Source organism: Tenrec ecaudatus, chromosome 1 (genome assembly GCF_050624435.1).
Source record: "Tenrec ecaudatus isolate mTenEca1 chromosome 1, mTenEca1.hap1, whole genome shotgun sequence".
Classification (NCBI taxonomy): Eukaryota; Metazoa; Chordata; class Mammalia; order Afrosoricida; family Tenrecidae; genus Tenrec; species Tenrec ecaudatus.
Window position 1 is genome coordinate 70,846,975 of NC_134530.1, and position 24,228 is coordinate 70,871,202.

Sequence of the window (24,228 nt, forward strand, 5' to 3'; positions counted from 1 at the left end):
AGTGCTCTTTTTTATGTGAAGATGGGGAGAGATGTCTCTATCACCTTGGACATGCTATTAGGAGGATGCAGTTCCTAGAGGATACCATATTTAGTGAAGCAGAGGGTCAGCAAAAGAGGAAGACCCTCAATGAGATGGAATTGAGACTGGAATTGAGACGATGACTTCAACATTGGATTCAAACAGCAATGATTGTGCAGGACAAGGAGTGTCTTGTGTCTCGTGCTTTTGTTCACTGTTAGAACCAACTCAGTGGCACCTAACAAAAATAGGAACAAGTATGTTGTCACTTTCCTTTTTGGCACAGTTTCCCCTCTTATTTATAGACTGTCTAAGGTACAGGGCTGATTGCAGGGTTGTAGTCTTCCAGGGAACACCTTAAGAAAGGGTAGCGTGCAGAATCATTGACATGTCAGCCCAGAGCCTGCTCTTTGGGAAGGCCTTGGGCAAGTTTCCCTTGGGTGATGCCTGGGAACTTGAATAATAAATAGTTCTCTACACTAATGTAAAAACTTGCTGTAAATTGTAAGAGTGACCCACTCTGCCTTTCCTTCTTGGAGTTTGGAATTGTGCTTTTGCTTGGTAGAGTGTGCCTATATGATCAGTTTCAATGAAAACTTTGAGCATCAAGTCTCAGGACTCAAGTGGATAATATTACATAATTGTTTTCACAATTTGTTGGAAGAGTTCAATTGTTTTCCTTTCTGAACTTAGAGGGAGAACACCTTTGTTTTCAAGCTTATGCTTCTTGTGGATTTCTCCTCTTGTGCCTTTTTCATATGCTGATTTTGCTTTGTATTATTTTACTGCAATAAATCTTAGCTAAGTATGACTATATGCTGAGCCCTTCTAGTAAATCATTAAACCAAGGAGTGGCTGTGGGGACCCCGACATAGTCTGTAAGTGGTTTGTGGAAATGAACTAGGGCAATCTGCCTAGATTTATACTAGAGGCAAGGGTTGGAGGTTGCCTTTATACATATTCAAGTTTTTTCATATCACCTGCTACTAAACCATGTTTTTCTCTACCTAGGTGCTAGCATTGTTTGTCTTGAACCCGAAAAATAATGATGCTTTTGCTATTGTCTACTTCTGTTTCTGATGGCATATATACAAGATTGAAAGATCAGGAGTCTATTTTCTTGGTTAATTGATTCTGTATGTTGTTGCTGTTAACTGCTATCAAGTTGGTTCTTAATATTTGGTGGTCCAGTGAAAAACAAAACAAAAAACCGACTGGTTCTGTGCCATTCCTATGATTGATTATAGATTGGACTAGCTTAAGATTTTCCTTGGCTGATTTTCAGAAGTACAAGGGGATACCCTCCAAAAAATGGGGGAAAAAAACTCTGCTGAGGAGTTTCGTAGTACACATTTTCCCCACTAGGTGAGCATTGAGCAACTCACTTTGAGTTAGTTCATTCAATGACTTCGCCTCACAGTGAATTTTTTGTAAAATCAGTTGTGCTCAAATTTCATTTTTTGTGATGCCCAATTTAAGAGAACAGAGTGATGAGGCATAGTGCTATTCTTATGACTCTGAAAGCAAGCATCAGTCAAGCCAGTGGAAGACGCCATTGTTACCTCACCCCAAAACTCAAGTGAAATAAGAAATCAAGACAATGCTCATTTCTTTTTGTTTTTTCCCCCCTTTTTTTGTTGTTGTTAGGGGGGAGAATAGTGCATTTGGAGTTCGTTCTACTAGGTCAAGCTTTCTATTTAGAGGTACTAACAAGATTGCATAACTGTGCGACAAAACCATGACAGGGCACTTGCTCACGTAGCCGTCTCAGTGTGCCAATCTTTGGAAAACAACAGCATACTTCTCTCTTGCCCTATGCACCTTACTTACCTGACCTCCATGTGATGACTTGTTTTTGTTCCACGAATGCAGAGGGACATGAAAGGACAGCGATTTGATGACATAGAAGAGGTGGAAAAATAAATGAGGGAGGTGCTGTCAACCATCCAAAGAGATGAGTTTGAAAAATGTTTCCAAGAATGGAATCGCAGATTGACAAATGTATTAAGTGTCAAGGAGAGTGCTTTGAAGGTGATAAGGTCGTTTTGTAAAAAAAAAATTTAATACCTAGCTTGGGGTGGGGTGGAAATTCCATTTTTTTTTTTTGGTGTGGATGGAGGCGTACCCCCTTGTACTTGTTTTCCTTGTTTGTTTTAGTCTTAAGCTCTGCTGAAACCTATTTAGTATCATAGCAACCAATAAGCAAGCATCCATTCACAGAGAAAATAATGCCTGTGTTTGAGGTACATTGATTAAGGGACATGCTAGCAGGAGGAAATAAGCCTCCTGCGTGAAAGGTGGAAATTCTACTACTGAACCATCTTGTTTCCTATTATTCTTTGGTCCTGGATGATACTTTTTAAAGACCATTTTGAGGGCTCTTATAACTCATTACAATCCATACATTAACTTTATCAGGCATATTTGTGTATATGTGACCAGCATTCTTTTCTAGACAGTTACTTTCTATTTAGCCCTTGGTATCAGCTCCTCTTTTTTCCCTTTCCTCCTTCCCACCCTCGTAACCCCTTCATATATTATAAATTATTATTTTCATATCTCACACTGACCACGGTCTCCCTTCCCCAATGGTTTCTGTTGTTCTTCTCCCTGGAGGGGGTGGTGTGTGGTTGTGTGTCACTCATTATGATTGATTCCCCCTTCCTCCTCCCACCTTCTCCCTACTAGAGTATATACTTCTTAATGGCTTCACTTAATTCTTTTTATCTGTAATTTGAAAGGTTAATATACATAATAAACCTTTTCTGAATTTCTCTTTCTGACTTTGTGTTTTCTGATATTTCACATTTGGGGATACATTTAACAATTAGTTTATATACCTTTTTTAAAAAAAGCTATCCTAAGAGTGTCTATTCTAATACTTGCAAAATTGTTTTGGCCCCCCAAAACAGCATTTCTACTTTAGAACTTTGATTCTGGAGCATGTACTCTGGTGTGTGTATAACAATCACAATTTATTACTATGTTAAAAGTGAGACAGAATTGTTGGAAGAATTCATACTGAAGATATTCCTACTGTGTTTAATGTATGGACCATATGTCACAAGCAGCTTACTAACCACGTATGCTCTGATTTGGTTAAATTAAACCTATGATAGTTCATTTGATTCTTTGATCCTTTTGAAATGAATTTGAATAATTTTCTCCTAAGCTCACTTTGAGGACTGAGGAGTGTCTGATGTAAGCCATGGTATTTTCAGTTGCCTCATATGCATGTGAAAGTTGGACACTGAATATGGAAGACTCTAGAAGAATTGAAGTATTTGAACTATGGTGCTGGAAAAAATATTGAAAGTAACATAGATTGCCAGGCGAACAAACATCTGTCTTGGAAGATGCACAGCCAGAATACATTTTAGGATTGAGGACAGCAGGACTTTGTCTCACATACTTTGGACATGTTGTCAGGAGAAACCAGTCCCTGGAAAAGGACATCATGCTTGGTAAAGTAGAAGGGCAGTAAAAAAGAGGAGGGCCCTTAGTGAGATGGACTGACACAGTGGCTGCAGCAATAGTCTCAAACATAACAATTGTGAGGATGCTGCAGGACCAGAGGAGTGTTTTGTTCTGTTGTCTGGATTTTAAAAATTCTTTTAACAAATATTTTTAGTGTTCTTGGGGTATTGTGCATTGTGGTGGATTTATGGAAAATTAGATTATATAACATGGCTTTAGCTTTCAGTGATCTGGTTAACTAATAACTATAACTTTTATAACAGAAACATGTGAGGCAGTTTGGACACAAGAACTAGTGATCCATTTTTGAATGGATGGGGTTTTAAAAATTAATAGTGATAGTGCTTGAGTAGGGTTTTAAAGAATGATTAGACATGATTAATGGATGTTGATGGTCTGTGAAGGAATTAATAGGTTTTCTAGGGAATTTGGTAAAGCTTCTTTCAGGAGATGGTATTTGAGTTGGCCACTGACGGGTAGGTAGGTGATATTTAGACAGACTATTGAGCTTGAACAAGGAGAGGCCCCTTTCAGTATAGAATATGGACTAAACTTAGAGTTGTCTAAAATCCCACAAGTAGCAAGTATTTCTTTTTCACTAGAACCAAATATTTGTTTACTCATAATATAAGGAGCCTTAGTGTCAACCTGGTTAAGTGCTTGGCTGGTAACCAAGTGATTCAGCTCTACAAGGTGCTCTGCCTTGTAGGGGAAATATGTGGCAGCCTGCTTTCATGAAGATTGTGGTCTTGGAAACCTTCCAGGACTGTTGAACTCTGTCCTAAGGGAATAGTTACTGTGGTCAGAATTTAACTCACAGCAATGGTGGCATATATATATAATATGGTAGTCACTGTGTCTAGTTCTACTTAAATCTTTGGTTAAATTGTCAGAGTTCCAGATCTTCTTGGAGCCTAAGGGAAGCAGTAGTGTTAGTTAAGATTGTGAAAAGTTGATTGTTGATGGGTTTAAATAGCAAAGGAGTTTGAAGAATAAGTTGGCAGGATATAATTTTTAGGTAATGGGAAGCTATTGAGTATGAAAATCCCTGCCTGGGCGACTGATTTGAGATCATGGGTGGAGATAGACTTCTTTGTGGAGCAAATAGCTGGAGTGAGAGACTGCAGGTGCAATAAATACATAATCTGAGGAGAGAAAGATTAATATGTGGAATGATTAGATATGTTTTGATTGAGGACCTTTTTATGTCTACCCATGTTTTTTACTGTTTATATTTTTCTCTATCCTTACAAGTAATGTCTTTAGCCTTCTTCCACTTTACTTGCCCCTTGTCTGTTTTTCTCAGTGGTCTTATTTGTAAAATACATTTTAATTATCTTCTGGAAGTAAAGATAATTATCTGCTTAGACACTGCCAATGACAGCTTATAATTACAAAGACTTGATAGGTCTTACAATACAATAGCGGTACCTTACTTTCTCCCCCCACTATCATGATCCCAGTTCTACCTTACAAATCAGGCTAGACTAGAGGATGTACATCTGTACAGATAAGGAACTGGAAACACAGGGAATCCAGGACAGATGATCCCTTCAGGACCAGTGGTGAGAGTGGCGATACCTGCAGGGTGGAGGGAAGGTTGGGTAGAAAGGGGAAACCGATTATAAGGATCTCCATATAACCTCCTCTCTGGGGGTTGGACAACAGAAAAGTGGGTGAAGGGAGACATCGGATAGTGTAAGACATGACAAAATAATGATTTATAAATTATCAAGGGTTCATTAAGGGGGGGGTGGGGTAAAATGAGCTTATATCCAGGGCTCAAGTAGAAAGCAAATGTTTTGATGATGGCAACAAATGTACAAATGTGCTTGACACAAGTATGAGCCCCCAATAAAATGATTGAAAAACCAAAACAAAACAATAGAAATACATAAAAATGGGAGCCAGGGCAGGTCTAGGAAATGAGGGAAAAAGAGCTTGTTTTGTCTGTATCAAGGTTTGAGGCATCTGGTCTACAAATGGTTGGCCATTAAGCAATTTTATTTAGAGCAGAGGACATTTATGTTAAAGATATAGATAAAGATCCAAAAGTCAGTCATCAACACGAAAATGATAATTAGAGTTATCAGTGTGGATAAATTTACTTAGCAGAGAATATGTGGGAAGATTAAAAAAATAGAAAATTTGGAGAATTCTTTTCTAAATGGTGAGCTGTTAAATCAGGGATCATGTATATGTCTCTCTCAATTTTAAAATCATTTTTTGTTTGTTTTTAGACTGGTTTTCTCCAAAAGGCCCTGGGCTAGGCGTTGAGGGCACAGAGAAGAATGAGCAGTGATCTTTGTGTTCAGTAAAATCCCAGTCTTTGATGATGAGAGATGTGTAGCAAACAGTGCAAAGCAAAAGCTGATTGTTGGGGAGAAAGAACGCTGCTGTTACTAAGCTTTGCATCTTCAATAGCTGTTCCATTTAGTGTTAATATGATTAGGGCGTTAGATTTTTGGTCTTTTAAAAAACTATGTAATTAGTTTGTGGAATGTATTATATTGCTGTTTTAAAGAAACCCGTTAGTCTTGTCAACAGATTAAACCAATTCAAATCCACTGTCATTGAGTTGATTCAACTCATAGCAACCCTCTAGGACAGAGTAGAACTGTTCCTTAGGGTTTCCGAGATGGTAAAGGTTTACCAGAGCAAACAGCCTCATCGTTCTCCTACAGAGCGGCTTGTGGGCTTAAATGTTAACCCACTGTACTGACAGGACTTCGTTTTAGCACATTAAAAACAAAAAACCCATGTGACCTCCTCCTTGGGGGACGGACAACAGAAAAGGGGGTGAAGAGAGATGCAGGACAGGGCAAGATATGACAAAATAATAATCTATAAATTATCAAGGGCTCATGAGGGAGGGGGGAGCGGGAAGGGAGGTGAAAAAAGAGGACTTGATGCAAAGGGCTTAAGTGGAGAGAAAATGCTTTGAAAATGATGAGGGAAAAGAATGTACAGATGTGCTTCACACAATTGATGTATGTATGGATTGTGATAAGAGTTGTATGAGTCCCTAATAAAATGTTTTTTAAAAAAAGAACAAAAAACCCTCATTACCATCAAGTGGATGCTGACTTAAAGCCACTCTATAGGACAGGGTGGAACTGTGCTTGTGAGTTTCTGAGATATATAACTCTTTAAGGGAATAGAAAGTCCTGTTTTTCTTCCACAATGCTGCTGGTGGTTTTGAACTGCCAACCTTATGTTTAGCAGCGTAATGTGTAACCACTGCACCACTAAGGCTCCTTTATGAACTAGCTACTTTAAATATGAGTTGACATTGATTATAGTTTTTCTGTAGACTAGTGTATCAAGTGGGATCAAAAGATTCTTGTCATCATGCATTAAACCATAATGCCTGGAAAATTACATATGAAAAGGCTATGTATATGGAAACAAATTATATAATTAAAAACTTTCAATGTTATTGTTATATCTTTCAGAAGCTATTTAAGCATATTATATCTCCCACTAAAGTAGTTTATTGAAGAAATAGTGTGATACAAAAAGTCTTAAAAATTATGGGAAATTTTTCTTTATCTCTTTAAATGTAATTTTTCCACAAACTTGTTGAAGCCCCCTTACGTTTCCACATCAACTATTTCTTATAGCAAGGTCTATTTTGAAGGGGCATTTGCTGCATGAGTAAAAGCATTAGTATTTGTTTATGGATGTTGTTCAATGCCATTTAGTCGGTTTCAACCCATAGCGACCTTATGCACACAGAAGAAAAACTGCCCAGTCCTGTGCCATTCTCACTTTGCTCTACTTGAGTCCATTGTTGCAGCCACTGTCAGTCCATGTTGTTGAGGGCCTTCCTCTCTTTCACTGCTCATTTTACCAAGCATTTGTTTGATAATGCTATTTGCTAGCACACTCAGTTTAATTGGCATTAGTTTATTTAAACCACTTGTTGTAATAGGCATGATTATGAAATCAGTGTAAAAGGATTTATTTCTGGGCACTCTCTTCTGTGTTGTTATACCAGTATCATGCTGTTTTGATTACTGTAGGTTTGTAGTAAAGATAAACTTAGTCTTGAGGCCTGATTCTTCACCTAGTAATTTCATGATTTAAGCTCTCAAGTGTGTCTTTTATTTTTCCTTCTTTGTTTTCCTTTCATCTGCACATTTCTTTCCCATTCTTCCCCTCATTCTCTCCTTTTCTTATTCCTCCTCATGTTACTTGTTTATAAAATGGACTTGTATTTGTAAAGTATATTTCACAGTATTAGCACTTCTACAACCAAAAACTCACTGCCATTGAGTTGATGCCAACAAATAATGAACCTATAGGACATGGTAAAAATGCCCTTGTGTTATCGATTAACTCTTATTTGAGTAGAAAGCCTGTTTTCTTCCTGTGGATTGGCTAGTGGTTTCGAACTACTGTCTTATGGTTAGCAGCCAACGCCTAACCACTATGCCATTGGACTCCTATTAGGCATTTATGTGGGGTTACCATAACTGGCATTATTTTAAATGTACATCATAGTTAAAAATTGTTTCACATAAACTTTCTCATTTATTCTTTATGTATGCTGAAGGCATATTGAATTAGTCTCTCCATTTTAGAGGTGAGGAAACTGTGACATAATGTATTACCCAAGTGATATTGCTAATGAATTGGGATGCTTTGTTTGCTATTTCAGTGCTTTCTCTATTGTAGGATAAAGGCCTGCACAGAATGTACTTTTCCCTATTCCACCCATTATTCAAGAGAGTCTTAGGACATTCTTTGGCATCAGCTGGGGCTGGCTATGTGAGTTTAGTAAAAATTGGCATTGGCTGTTTGCTGGAATTTTCTAACTTACTTCTGTATAGGCAGCTTTCTTCTGTCTTGAGAAAAATCCATTGTAAGGGTGGCATTCAGAAATTAGGAAACAATCTTGTCAGAAGTCAGGATATCATAGAAAAGTATACAAAAAGTAGTCTTTAGCCCACAAAAAACAAATTTCATGGAGTAAATATTCCAGAGGAAAGTCACAGTAAGTAAAAAATGGGTTCTGTTAATGATATAAAATTCAAGTTATGCTTTTTTTCCTATTGGGGAATTGATTATTTGAAAGCAAAACGGAAGATCGTTTCACTTAGTGACAAAAAATATTTTAGAGCTCACTGTTCTAGGAAGTTTCTTCATGTTTTCACTAAGGAAATTTCAGAGACTTTGTTCCCCACTAAGGCCTAGAAGTCTTACAAAGTATTATTTCCGTCCTTAATCAGTCAGATATACATAATAAAGCCTAAGACTGTGGGCTCTCCAGATACTAGTTTTACATAGAGATTAGTAGAAAAGTTATTCTCATAAGAAGAAATGGATGAGAGAGCGGGGAACAGGGCGAGAGGAGAAAAATGAGCTGATACCAAGGGCTCAAGTGGAAAGCAAATGTTTTGAGAATGATGATGGCAACAAATATACAAATGTGCTTGACACAATGAATGTATGTATGGATTGTGATGAGAGTTGTAGGAACCCCCAATAAAATGATATAAAGAAAAGCAGAAAGGGTAGTAGAGGTCTATGATTTGAAGGTTGTGCTTTACACAATTGATATATGTATAGATTGTGATAAGAGTTGTATGAACCTCTAATAAAATGATTTAAAAAATAAATAGTAATGATGTCAATAATTTATTAATATTAATTAATGTTGCTAAATAAAGTATCTAATATTACTAATGTTAGTTGAGAAAATATATAAATGAAGCCAACATGTGATTTCTAATGGGAGAAGTCTTGGGAAAATGTTTCCTGACAAGATACACTTTAACTCTAGTTAGAATGACAAATATAGGGTGTGTTTTATTTATTTGTTTTTTATTTTTTATTTATAATCATTTTATTGGGAGCTGGTATAACTCTTAGCACAAGCCACACATACATCCCTTGTGTCAAACGCATTTGTAAGTTTATTGCCGTCATCATTCTCAAAACATTTGCTTTCTACTTGAGCCCTTGGTATCAGCTTCTCATTTTTACTCCTCCCTCCCCAGTCACCCTCATGAACCCTTGATAATTTAAAAATTATTATTATTTTGCCATTTCTTACACTGTCCGACATCTCCCTTCACCCACTTTTCTGTTGTCTGTGCCCCAGGGAGGAGGTTATATGTAAATGCTTGTAATTGGTTTCCCCTTTCGACCCCATCTTCCCTCCACCCTCCCAGTATGGCCACTCTCAGCACTGGTTCTGAAGGGATCATCTGTCCTGGATTCCCTGTGTTTCCAATTCCTATCTGTACCAGTGTACATCCTCTGGTCTAGCCGGATTTGTAAGGTAGAATTGGTGTATTGGACAGGGTTCTCTAGAGAGAGAAACCAGATTGCTAGTAATTATATATAAATATATTTATAAAGATAGATATATAATTCAAGAAATAAACCGTTAAATTATATACAGATAGATAATACAAGAAATTAACAGTTAAATTATAAAGCAGTGAGACACTAGCAGTTCTTCAAGTTTTGAGAGCCGCCAGTTGCCAGTCCCCTTCTGTAGAGAGAGCTGGGCTATATATACCCAGGCAGCAAACAACAAGGCAGGTCCCCAAGTGTCACCAACTGTCAGTCCCCAGCTCCAGAGATGAACATTCCAATCGTGTGGGCTTAAAGGGACCCCAACTTACAGCGACACAGTCCACAGGCTAGGCATCCCACAGGTAGTGTACCCCTTTAAACTGAGGCACAGAACAAGCAAGGCGAGGCTCACCGAGCCATTTATCCCTCTGCCCTTCAGTTAATCCTACTTGTATTTATCAGCCAGGCTGGCATAATAAACTATAGCAATTGGGATCATCATAGTTGGGGGAGAAAGCATTTAGGAACTGGAGGAAAGTTGTATTCTTTATCAGTGCTACTTCACACCGTTACTGACTCATCTCCTGTAGACGCCTCTGTGAGGGGATCTCCAGTGGCCGACAAATGGTCTCCACTCTGCAATTTCCCCTTCATTCACTATGGTAAGATTTTAAATTTTTTTAATGATGCCTTATACCTGATCCCTTTGACACCTCGTGATCGCACAGGCTGGTGTGCTTCTTCCATGTGGGCTTTGTTGCTTCTGAGCTAGATGGCCGCTTGTTCACCTTCAAGCCTTTCATAAAATTATTTTCTTTGCTACTTTATAACTGTAATTTTGCTACAGTTTTGAATCGGACAACCCCTGTGAAAGGGTCACTCGACCCCCAAAGGGGTCACAACCTACAGATTGAGAACCGCTGTTCTAACATATTGTGTATCTTATTTATTTTTATTTTATTTGCTTAATGTCTGCTACATATGCTTGAGTCCTTTGGTTGGGTAAATGGTTGATACTGTTCACTTCAACTGAAAGGTCGGTGGTTTCGATGCAGTGAGGCACACTGAGAGAAAATCCTGGCGAGCTGCTTCCAAAAATTGGGCATTGGAGGCACTATGTACTCTGACACACATGGGCGCCGTGAGCCAGGGCTTGTTGGATTTGCAGGAACTTCAGTCAATAGACTTAGACATATACTCGAGTAAACGGGAGATTCTTTGTTCTTTTGTTAACATTTGTATTTGTAGAACCTAAAACAGTTCTTAGATACATAGAAGGTGCTTTATTTGTGGAATGAGTGAATGAAATGAGGATTAATTTCAAAAGACAGTGATTTCCTAGGAGGTTGAGTAAGGAATTTTACTTAAGTAAGCATATGTAAGTTGTAAAGTATTGTTCCCAAAGAGTATTAAAATAATCACTTCTATTATTTTAACTTCAAGAGCACATTTTTCCACTATAAAAACAAAACAAAACAAAACAAAAAACCCCTTCGTATTTAGAGAGACTCTAACTTGACTGAGTTTTCAATTAAGGAACAAAGAGGATTCATTGTCAAGAATTTATCACAGATCATAGACATTCTAGGTTCTGTGCTTTGTGCTGAGTGTAATGATAGGTCTGGTGGAAAGGGTCCTCTTTCTTTGGGGCTATTTCTGGGACTTAGATTTTGGAACAAAAGTGAAATTTTGAATTGTAGTTTACCTCTTTTTAACATGTCAAGTTTTTCATAGCTATCCACAATGCATTAGTCTTAAGGTATATTTATTGTTATTCATTATGTGTCAGCAATTTGGCTCAACCCGTAGTGTCTCTGTGTATAACAGAACAAAACCCCATCTCTCCCTGTAACATCCTCCAGTTGTTCTTATTCAGTTAGAGCGCTTGTGGTACAGAATTATTTGTCTATGTGTAATCTTTCTGTATGCACATCTCAGTCCTTGGCATAATAAATGATCCCTGAATTATTGAATGCATAATGAGTTTTAATTTTGATTCTCTAGTCTGTTGAGCTGATCAGACTATGCCACTTTTTTATGTGACATTTAAAAAAATCATTAGAGGCTCATAGAACTCTCATAAAAATCCATACATACATCAATTGTGTAAAGCACATTTGTACATTCATTGCCCTCATCATTCCCAAAACACCTGCTCTCTACTCAAGCCCCTGGCATCAACTCCACATTTTGCCCCTCCCTCCCCATTCTTCCCTCCCTTATGAGCCCTTGATAATTTATAAATTATTTTGTCATATCTTACACTGTGCAACATCTCCCTTCACCCATTTTTCTGTTGTTCATCCTGCAGGGAGGAGGTTATATGTAGATTCTTGTAATCAGTTCCCCCCTTTGCCCCCCACCTTCCCTCCACCTTCCCAGTATCAACACTGTCATCTGCCCTGGATTCCCTGTGTTTCCATTTTCTATCTGTACCAGTGTACATGCCATGATCTAGCCAGATTTGTAGGGTAGAATTGGGATCATGATAGTGGGTAGGGAGGAAGCATTTAGGAACTAGAGGAAAATTGTATGTTTCATCATTGCTACACTGCATCTTGACTGACTTGTCTCCCTGAGACCCTTCCGTAAGGGGATGTCCAGTTGCCTACAGATGGGCTTTGGGTCTCCTCTCTGCACTTCCCCTTATTCACAATGATAGGATTTTTTGTTCTGATGATTCCTGATACTTGATCCTTTAGACACCTCGTGATCACACAGGCTGGTGTGCTTCCTCCATGTGGGCTTTGTTGCTTCTGAGCTAGATGGCCTCTTGTTTACCTTCAAGCCTTTAAGACCCCAGACGCTATATGTTTTGATAGCTGTGCACCATCAGCTTTCCTCACCACATTTGCTTATGTACCCATTTGTCTTCATTGATCTTATTGCAGAGTGAACACACAGTGATATGATTTTTTTGTTCTTTGATGCCTGATAACTGATCCCTTGAGCACCTCATGATCACGCAGACTGGTGTGCTTCTTCCATCTGGGCTTTGTTGCTTCTGAGCTAGATGGCCGCTTCTTTACCTTCAAACCTTTAAGACCCCAGATTCTGTATCATTTGATAGTTATGCACCATCAGCTTTTTCCCACCACTTTTGTTTATGAATCCACTTTGTCGTCAGTGATTGTGTCGCTAAGGTGACAGAATATGCCACTTTTTATGTTTCTACTAATTATAAGGTTGAATGGACTAGGGCAGCGGTTCTCAACCTGTGGATCACAACCCCTTTGGGGGTCCAACGACCCTTTCACAGGGTTCGCCCGATGCATAACATTAGCAAAATTACAGTTATGAAGTAGCAATGAAAATAATTTTATGGTTTGGGTGGTCACCACAACATGAGGAGGTGTATTTTTCTTAAAATCATTTTATTGGGGGTTCATACAACTCATATCATAATCCATATGTACATCCATTGTGTCAAGCATATTTGTACATCTGTTGCCCTCATCATTCTCAAAACATTTGCTTTGTACTTGAGCCCTAGTTGTCAGCTCCATATTTATTTATTTATTTGTTTGTTTTTCAAGGAACTGTATTAAAGTTTTGCTGCATTAGGAAGGTTGAGAACCATTGGACTCGAGGCTCATTCCTACTTCCTTTCTGCTGATATATCTAATTTAGTTAGTTAATAAAGCCTATTTCTATTTAGAGGTTCTATCGCTTTAAAAGCCTGTGGCTTTCTAGACACTCTTAGAGTGTACCTCCAGTATACCCTATGCAAATCAGCTCTGTGCTCAGACCTTTTATTTGCTTTCCCATACACATAAGCCAGCATGTAATGGCTGAAAGCAGCAGATGGAAGGAGTCCATGGAGATGTGGATTATTAATTCTTACAATGAGGGAGACCACACCGGTTGTGCTAAGGATTAGAAAATTTCTACCAAATGAAAGGGAGCTTGGTCTTCCTTCCTTCCTTCATGCTATTTTCAGTGGTGTGATTAGTTCTTATGACTAGAGTCAGTTTAAGACTAGAAAAAGAAGTGTAAACAGACCTTCCTTCAAGCCCCGACTGTTGGTTGCAGCTGTCATCATTTTTGGAGGAACAGCTTTTCCTCCTTATTGGGTGCAGATGAAATCTGCCTTATAGTTGTTATTGCTATATTCACTCCTTAGTAGTAGTAGCAGCCTGATCCTAGTGCTCTGTGTATGTCTTTATTTGCAAATGAGGGAATTTATTTACCTCCTGAAATCCTTGGGAGAGAAAATACTTTTGATGGTATGTACTATAATTTGAAGACCAGCAGGTATGAATTGGAAGAATATATATATATTTATATATATATGTTTATATATATGTTTATATATATATTTATATATATATTTAACCCTCTTTTTAAAAATACAGTGTTATCCTTAATTTTGTGGGGGTTTTTGTTGGGTTTTCTTTTGTGTGTGTAACATGTTAGGAAAATCACCAACTAGTTTGAATTTTACCCCCAATATTAACTGTGATTTTGCATGTTTCTTTAAAATTGAAGAATTTAAAGGGTTATTTGTAGAGTGACACCATTATGAGAATAAACCTTTAATTCTTGAAATTCATACATAAATGGAAATTTTCATTATCTTTTAATTCCATTTTTCTATGAACTTTCAAAGTCTCGTGTGTGTGTGTGTGTGTGTGTGTGTGTATGTAAGCAGTTTTTTCTTTGAACCATTAATCAAGAGACAGACTTCTTTAAACTTGATGGTAAAAATGGCAGCCAGTGACCACGGAAACAATTCTGAGTTTATTAAAGCCTGGTAAAACTGGTCTTTTTCATGCTAAGTCCCTTTACAAATGTGGTGGAATGGGTAGCGTTTCCCGTGACAGTATTATTAACGATGAATAGATGAATGAATGAATTCGTCTATGCGCAGAATTCACAACACGTGTACTAGCCCCTTCCCAGACATAAAAGAACAGGGAAACCGACCTTAGCAGTGATCTAAGCTCCTGAAGAAAAAGACTTTCGTGACTGTCCAAGAAGTGGAGACCCAGCGCATCTAGAGAAAGAAACAAGAGAGCCTGAGACAGTATCGACAGAATCTGACATTTGCTTTGTCTATACAAAGGATAAAAGGAATTTTGCCGATTTAATGAAAACAATAACTGGTATTATATCAGTCTGAACCTGAAATACAGGCATCAGAATAACACATTTTTCTTTGTTTACTATCTTTTTACAAACGTATGTGGAGTTGTTTTGTTTTTGGAAAGGAAAACGTGACATGGATTTTATAAGCTTAGCAGCTGTAGGTGGAGACTCTTGTTTTGTTTGCCAGACCTTTTTAGTAAGCAGTGAAGTCAGTGCATCAAAGATTGGAAATTTTTTTCCTGGACGTTTGTTCTTTTCTTTGTACTTCAGATAATTTCAACCAAAGGAATATGTCTGGAGAAGAAAAGCAAATTATTTCCTCCGATTTTGGCAGTGAATCAGATGAGACCTTTTCTGTCCCCTGTGTGAAGAATGACATGGCTCTGCTCTGAGAGAGTGATTGCATACTTAGGCTGGGCTGAGAGAACTGCTGTAGTGGGATAGTGTTAGTGGGCACAGCATGGTTTGCTGGCTTAATTGTTTGCCTCTTCATCCAGCAGTAAGCAAGTCGACACTAGTCGTTGACTATCTGGGAGTGGCTTTTTTGTCTGATTTCTATAATGGATGATTCCAGTGTTCGTCAAAGGAGAGGGTTACAGGTGAGTAAAAGAAAGCCTTTAAACCATCTACTTCTTCTCAGAGTCTTTTGAAAATACTTTAAACTGATTGCTTCAATTTTGTTAAATTCATTTGAGGCAGGAGGCAGGGTGGAGTACCATTAAGAAGTACCATTAAGTTCCTTTTAATCCCTCATGTATAGTTATAATTAGAGAATTTGTCTAAGACCCTTAATACTTCTATAGAGAAATGCCATCTGGACTTATTTAGATCATATTAAGTTGAGTGGAGTGATTAAATCAGCATAAGCCTATTTATAGGTAATAGTATTGCTAATAGTTTATAATAAACATGTTCTTCCTGATCACTTTGCATGCTCCTCAGTCCCTTAATTAAGTCATATGTATATCTAATACATATTTGACTCTTTATATAGTTTTAAGAACTATTCTAAATTATCAATTTGCTTATCTATCAGGGGCATATGTTTTGGAAGTCTTCTCCTTTTGCCTTCGGATAATTTGGCACTTGAAGAGGTAACTGAAGTCAAACCGTGAGGAGGAATACAGACACGGATAGCCTTGGTGTACTTTCGTTGTTGGAACAAGCTTACTTGTATTTAGTCTATTGCTGGATGGTTGTAAAGACTTGACACTGGAATATTCCAGTATAAAACAATAACCTAATCAGATCAGTCTGTGAGGGTTTTGTCAGGACATGGAGCTATTGCTCTTCCTTTTGTTTTCATTTATTTATTCTGACATCTGTAAATCACTTTATTTATACAAACTACCTTGGTCTTTTTTAGTTATCACAAAAGTTTCTATGAAATGCTCTGAGAGAAAATTTATATGATTGGTAAAGTTTAAACAAATTCTGATATTTTTAGTTGTCAGCTATGGAGTACATTTTAGAAATGCAACTTATGTTAATGTACTTCTTTATTGCATTATTAACACTCAAAGCCTATTAGGAGCACCCTTCAAACAGTTGTTCACTGTGGCCCAAGCTTTGAAGCTAATGATATGAAATGCCAATACTTTAATTTCTCATGTTAATACAGTTTGGCTGATGAGATTTTGTCATTTGATCTCTTGGAATATTTTCAGAAGTATTTATAAAATACTCAGAAAACCTCTCATAAGTACTGAGTGTGTTCAGGTAGCTAATTAAAAATAGCTTTCTATGAAGCACATTTAATTAAAAAAATCATTTTTGGGGGGGCTCATACAACTCTTACCACAATCTATCCATCCTTCCATTGTGTCAAGCACATTTGTACATTTGTTGCCATCATTATTTTTTTAATATATATATTTAAACCTTTTATTAGGGCCTCATACAACTCTTATCACAATCCACACATATACATACCTCAATTGTATAAAGCACATCTGTACATTCTTTGCCCTAATCATTTTCTTTTCTTTTTTTACATTTTATTAGGGGCTCATACAACTCTTATCACAATCCGGCCATCATTTCAAAAACAATTTCTTTCTATTTGAGCCCTTGGTATCAGCTCCTCATTATCACATTTAATTTAATGTTGTCCATTTAAGATTTTATTTTTGTTCATTTATTTTTAGTTCTCTTTCATTGCCTAGTATTATTATGGAAGTATTCAAAAAAGAATTTTTTATTGAATTGGTAATACTCAATTCTTGTTGGTAGGTGTGTGTTTGAAATAATCATCTCTTATGATGGAGTCAGTCTCCAGTGTCTGCTGCCCGGCTTGTTGATGCTCTTTCTCATGAGTCGTCATTTCTTTCTAGCAGGGGTTCCAAACGACCAGGTCATATAGCAATGTGAGTGTTTTCCTAAAACATTTTTTATCACTTTAACTTTATTCTTCAGACGACTGCTTTGAAACATTCAGAAAGAGAACTGATGTTTGAAAGTTGCAGTTTAGATAGATTGTTTTAAACAGGTAAATTACTAAGTAAAACTTAAAAATGAAGTTTTATCCAGTCGATACTGTTTCTGAGTATGTTGTTGGTTGCTATCAAGTTGATTCCCACTCTGCTAGACTCAGATTAAAGTAATACTGCAAGGAAAAAAACGTTATTTCTTAGGTGTTTGTTTTGTGTTCTATAGTGTTAAACCATGGATTATTTCACCCAGTAATCATACATGAACATGGTAAAAGCTTAAGTATGCCTCTTTGTACAAGTGATCTACTAGACAACCTAACATTAGATACCTGACAATCCAAATGCATGTTTGGACCTAACATTGCTTTTTAGTAGATAAGTTAGACGTCCTGTAAGATTTCTATAAAATTGGCCAAGATAAAACCAACTTTGATCCTTCAGGTTTTTTTCCAGGTGTTTTTAGGGAAATAGCATTTAAAAAATTCCACAAGGACAAAGATCTTGTCTATTTTGTTTGCTACTGTATTTCCAGTACTAGAACAAAACCACATATAAACTAAACACTCTACGGAATTAGTGAAAGGATATGTTTTTACCATTATTACTTTATAGTTTGAAAAATGCTGGAGAGCATAATAATAAAGGGAGCATGAATACTGGATGTTAAAAAATACTTATATTGTGGTGGCAATTGTACATTCTACTTAAACGATTGAAATTTTGGAATGATATGATATATGTATTAAATCCCAACTAATAATAAAAGAATAAATATAGGTGATACTGAACTTATAACTAGTTGTCTAGACACCTTAAAGAAATTAACTAAAATCTATTGGCTGATGGAAAAATGACCAGGTACATGATGAGTAAACTACTAATACTCTAACATTTAAGAAGTCACCAATCAAGAGACTAGTGTGTTGCTATGATACTGAACAGATTTCACTGGAGCTTCCAGATTCACGTGATGTGAGAAAAAAGGCCTAGTAATTTACTTAGAAAAATCCATCAATGAAACCTGATGGGTCCACAAATTTTTGGTCTATTGCTAAGTTTGGAGATGTCGCAGGTCTGAGCAGCAGTTTCATTTTATTGTGTATGAGGTTACCATGACTCTAAGAATGACTACAGAGGAGAAATAGGCTCTAGGACAGCGGTTCTCACCCTTCCTGATGCCACGACCCTTTCATACAGTTCATCATGTGGTGGTGACCCCAACCATGTTCAGTTTGTTACAAATTAAACATAATTAAAGCAAAGTGATTAATCACAAAAATAATAAGTAATTCTATATTGTGAAATATTTATTTATAATGATAAATAAATGAAGTTTTATCTTGAAGCATGGTGTAGCAAGGGTAACAGTATGTGGGTGTATCTTCATGTGGGCAGACCTGCTTGAAGAGAGGAGTGGTGTATTGGTTCCTAAGACCATTGGAAATATGTGTTTTCTTATGGCTTTAGGCGACCCCTGTGAAAGGGTCATTCGACCTCCAAAGGGGTTGCGACCCACAGGTTGAAAACCGCTGCTCTAGTATATTTCATAGTATAGTATCTGGCAAGTGGACATCTAGCTCAGAAGCAATAAAGCCCACATGGAAGAAGTACACCAGTCTGTGTGATCACGGGATATTGAAGGGATCAGATATCAAGCATCAAAGAACAAAAAAATTAAATCATTGTGAGTGAGGGGAGTGCAGATTGGGGACCCAAGAAGACCCATCTGTAGGCAACTCACATCCCCTTACAGAAAAGGGTCAAGGGGAAGAGACGAGCTAATCAGGTGCAGGGTAGCAACGATGAAACATACAACTTTCCTCTAGTTCTTAAATGCTTCCTCACCCTCACTGTCATGATCCCAATTCTGTTTTACAAATCTGGCTGGAGCAGAGTGTATTGGACAGGGTTCTCTAGAGAGAGAAACCAGATTGCTAGTAATTATATATAAATATATTTATAAAGATAGATATATAATTCAAGAAATAAACCGTTAAATTATATACAGATAGATAATACAAGAAATTAACAATTAAATTATAAAGCAGTGAGACAATAGCAGTCCTTTAAAGCTTGAGAGCCGCCAGTTGCCAGTCCCCTTCTGTAGAGAGAGCTGGACTATATATACCCAGGCAGCAAACAGCAAGACAGGTCCCCAACTGTCATCAACTGTCAGTCCCCAGCTCCAGAGATGAACATTCCAATCGTGTGGGCTTAAAGGGACCTCAACTTACAGCGACACAGTCCACAGGCTAGGCATCCCACAGGTAGTGTACCCCTTTAAACTGAGGCACAGAACAAGCAAGGCGAGGCTCACCGAGCCATTTATCCCTCTGCCCTTCAGTTAATCCTACTTGTGTTTATCAGCCAGGCTGCCGCAATCAACTATAGCACAGAGTATGTACACTTGTACAAATAGGAACTGGAAACACAGGGAATCCAGGACATAGGATCCCTTCAGGAGTGTTGATTACTGGGAGGGTGGAGGGAGGGTGGGGTGGAAAGGGGGAACTGATTATAAGGATTTTCATATAACCTTCTCCCTGCGGAATGGACAATAGAAAAGTGGGTGAAAGGAGACACTGGACAATGTAAGATATGACAAAATAATAATAATTTATAAATTATCAAGGGTTCATGAGGGAGGGGGTGGTGGGGAGGGCAGGGGAAAAATGAGCAGCTGATACCAAGGACTCAAGTAGAAAGCAAATGTTTTGAAAATGGTGATGGCAACAAAAGTACAAATGTGCTTCACACAGTGGATGTACATATGGATTGTGTTAAGAGTTGTCCTAGCTCACAATAAAGTGATTAAAAAAAAAAGACATCAGTGGAGTTATGAAGAATTAGTAATGGTCATGATGGAATTATTAGAGTTACATGATTCTGGTCTCCATTCCAAGTAAATAAAATGAATACACAAAAAAGAGTATTTTCCCCTTGATATTATCCCCATATTTGCTCCCATATATAGCATGAAATTTTGGCTAAAAATTATCTTGTTGATATTGAAATATATTGTTAGTTGGCTGATGTGTTGATTCCAACTCTATGTGACACAAACAAATAATCCATTTTTATTATATATCTGTCTTGTGTTCTGGGGTCCCCCTTAGTACAGTGTTTATGATAGTTATGTAATCTGTTGTCAATGCAGATTTTACAAGGTTCCAACTGGAATGAAGATTCTTTACGTCAAAGAATATGATTGTCTCCTCAGAGCACTGGGTTGATGTAAGTGGGCAGCATAGAAATTTGATACCCAAAATTGGGGGGATAGAAGCATGGAGTGGTTGGCTTACAAACTTTCATGGGTAGGGGAATATATTCATAGGATTATAGGATTAAGGTGTAGGTGTTACTTATTCAAATGTTAGGCATAGGATTTTTTTGTTTTGTTCACTTACAGAATGTTATGTTTAAATGTGGGTGGCTCATATTGAATTGTATGCATTTTAGTTTTATCCTGTTAGGTACAGATATTATTTTATTGTGTATTTGAAAATTATATGTGGCTAAAGAGTTGTGTGAAAGTGTCAAATTGACAAAGGGTGGTCTGTGGTAGTTACATAATCTGTTGTTTGTTTGGGAGGTTTAAGAGTGAAGGGGTAGAGTCTAGCCTGTCAATCAGGTCGTAGCTTGACCTCATTTGGAGGCACTAAGGAGATAAATAGCTTGCTGGAGGCAGGACACATACTCATTGTCTGCAAGACATTCTTGTTGACAAGCTATATGGATACAGGCTGATAGCAGCCATAGTTTCAGAGCTGGAGAAGCCATGTGAAGACACCTGCCAGCACTGAGATGTTTACACTGCCACTGGATCCACAAGACTTTCCACCCACTGACCTGTGATCTTCTTGCATTCAGCGTCATTGCATGTGTTTCATGAATCTGGAGATGAATTTATAGATTGATATAGGTCATAAGGGCTAATACTGGACTTATGGACTTGATCTGGAGTGGCCTGGGATGTTTTCTCAGTATTCAATTGCTCTTTTATATAAAGCTTTTTCCCCCAAAAATACTTTTATTGGGGACTCTTACATCTCATATTACAATCCATACATTCATCCAGTGTGTCAAGAAAATTTTCACATATGATGCCATCATTTTCAAAGCATTCTCTTCCCACTTGAGCCCCTGATTATCAGCTCCCCATTTCTTTCCCCTCCCTCCCGCACCTGCTCTGCCTCATGAACCCTTTATAATTTATAGATTATTATGTCCATATCTTACATTGTCCTCTGTTGCCCCGCACCTACTTTTCTATTATTCGTCCTCCTAGGAGAGGGTTCTAGATTGATCCTTGTGATCGATTCCCTCTTTCTCCTCTTACCTTCCCCAATCCCCCCTGGTATCTCTGTACTCTCACTCTTCGCCCTGAGGGGTTTATCCTGAATTCCCTGTGTTGCAGGCTCTTAACTGTAGCAGTGTACATGTGCTTGTCTAATCAGATTTGTAAGGTAGAATTGAGGTTAAAGAGTAAGACTAGGAATATGAGTTAGGATACTCAGAGCTGAAAGTGGTTTAAATATTAAAGAAATAATTGGCTTACAGACTGGAAGTCAGAGGTCACATAGGTGTTGGTGTTGGGCATTCTAATGTATCTTGCTACTTTTATCTTCTGTGTATTTGCTTTTTTCTCAGGCTGGCTTTCTATAAGAAAAAGAACAGTAGTGATTATAGAATGTAACCTCAACATCTTTAGATTTTAATGACATCTTTTTCTTAAATTAGAGGAGCCTCTGTCTGTCTATGCCTTGCCATTGTTTTACTTGAAAAGTAGTTAAGGGTTGGTTCCTCCTTAAGGTATAACCTGACTCTCATCCTGCAGCTACTTTAAAAAAAATAATCCTTTTATTAGGGGCTCATACAACTCTTATCGCAATCCATACATACATCAATTGTGTAAAGCATATTTGTACATTCATTGCTCTCATCATTCTCAAAACATTTGCTCTCCACCTAAGCCCCTGGCATCAGCTCCTCATTTTTGCTCCTCCCTCCCTGCTCCCCTCTCCCTCATAAACCCTTGATAATTTATGTCATTGTTTTTTCATATATTGCCCTGCCTGATGTCTCCCTTCATCCACTTTTCTGTTGTCCGCCCTCCAGGGTGGAGGTTATATGTAGATCCTTGTAATTGGTTTCCCCCTTTCCAACCCACCTTCCCTCTACCCTCCCGGTATTGCCACTCACACCACTGGTCCTGAAGGGATCATCTGTCCTGGATTCCCTGTGTTTCCAGTTCCTATTTGTACCAGTATACATCCTCTGGTCTAGCCAGATTTATAAGGTAGAATTGGGATCATCATAGTGGGCCGGGGGTGGGGGAGGCATTTAAGAACTAGAGGAAAGTTGCATGTTTCATTTTTGCTATACTGCATCCTGACTGGCTCGTCTCCTCCCCAAGACCCTTCTGGAAGGGGATGTACAGTGGCCTACCAAAGGGCTTTGGGTCTCCACTCCGAACTCCCCCCCCCCCCAATTCACAATGATATGATTTTTTTGTTCTGATGATGCCTGAAAACCTGATCCTTTCGACACCTCGTGATCCCACAGGCTTTTGTGCTTCTTCCATGTGGGCTTTGTGCTTCTGAGCTTGATGGCCGTTTGTTTACCTTCAAGCCTTAAAGACCCTAGACGCTATATCTTTTGATAGCTGGGCACCATCAGCTTTCTTCGCCACATTAGCTTATGCACCCATTTGTCTTCAGTGATCGTGACAGGAAGGTGAGCATGCTCTGATATGATATTTTGATCTTCGATGCCCAATAATTGATCCCTTCGGCACCTTGTAATCATGCAGCCTGGTATGTTTCTTCCTTGTGGGCTTTGTTGCTTCTGAGTCGGATGGCCGCTTATTTACCTTTAAGCCTTTAAGACTCCAGATGCTATATGTTTTCATAGCCAGGCAACATCAGCTTTCTTCACCACATATATTTATTCACCTGTTTTGTCTTCAGGGGTTGTGTTGGGAAGGTGAGCATCATAGAATGCCAGTTTAATAGAACAAAGTATTCTTTCATTGAGAGAGTACTTGAATGGAGGTCCACCTGCAGCTACTTTTGACACATGTACAGCAAGAGATTCTTGCAGTTCTTTATGAATGTAAGAAATTTCTTTAAATTTTTCTTATTTCCAAGTCAGTTTTATGGGAGATCATTTTATTTTAACATTAATAGGTCAACTGAGTAGCCAATTGTGATAATTTGGGTACTTTAGAGAAGCAAATCCACCGCAACTCATGTATAAGAGAGAGTTTTATATAAAGGTTAAGTGCGCATCAAGAAAACATCCCAACCCAGTGCTGCCCAAACTCACAAGTCCAACATTAACCCATATGTCTGACTCCAGTCCACAAAGTCCTCCTCCAGCTCACAAAATATCCACTGTGGTGCTGACTGCAGGAGGAAAACCGAGTCAGTGAATGTGTAAGCGTCTCAGCACTGGCAGGGGTCTCCACACAGTTGCTCCAGCACCCAGGGCTGCATCAGGATAGGTCCAGATGGCTTCTCCTTCGGGATGTCTTGTAGGAAGTCAGTCTTACCAGCTGAAGCAGGGAACTACTAAGGCAGTTGCACCCTGGTGCGACCATCACAAAGCAAGAGACCAGACAACTACAAAGGCGAGGCTCACCAAGTCATTTATTCTTCAGCCTTTCAATTACCCCCACATGTGTTTATCAGCCAAGTTGGCACAATAAACTAACTCACCAACCATAGCACATTTTATCAACAACTCTCTTACAGCCAGAATTTCCACATTAAGTATTTTCCCAGAGAGGCAGATACAGTAATCAGTTTTCACTGCTTAGAGAACCTGATTTCTCAGGTTCTGTATTGAGACTATTTGTTGTGCAGACAATATTATTGCCCCCAGGGAAGAAGCTGTGTAT

General features: G+C 38.2%; 1 protein-coding gene across 8 annotated transcripts in view; it reads left to right on the plus strand.

The window, feature by feature from the left end:
• MAST2 (microtubule associated serine/threonine kinase 2) overlaps positions 1-24,228 on the plus strand; it is a 188,963-nt gene that overhangs the window by 55,280 nt on the left and 109,455 nt on the right. The window contains exon 1 of one of the 8 annotated variants that reach the window (XM_075555663.1): positions 17,243-17,261. The exons of the other annotated variants lie outside the window; for them this stretch is intronic. The gene's annotated coding sequence lies outside the window, so the exon portion shown is untranslated. Of the gene's footprint in view, positions 1-17,242; positions 17,262-24,228 lie in introns of those variants that run through there. 8 annotated transcript variants of the gene reach the window in all.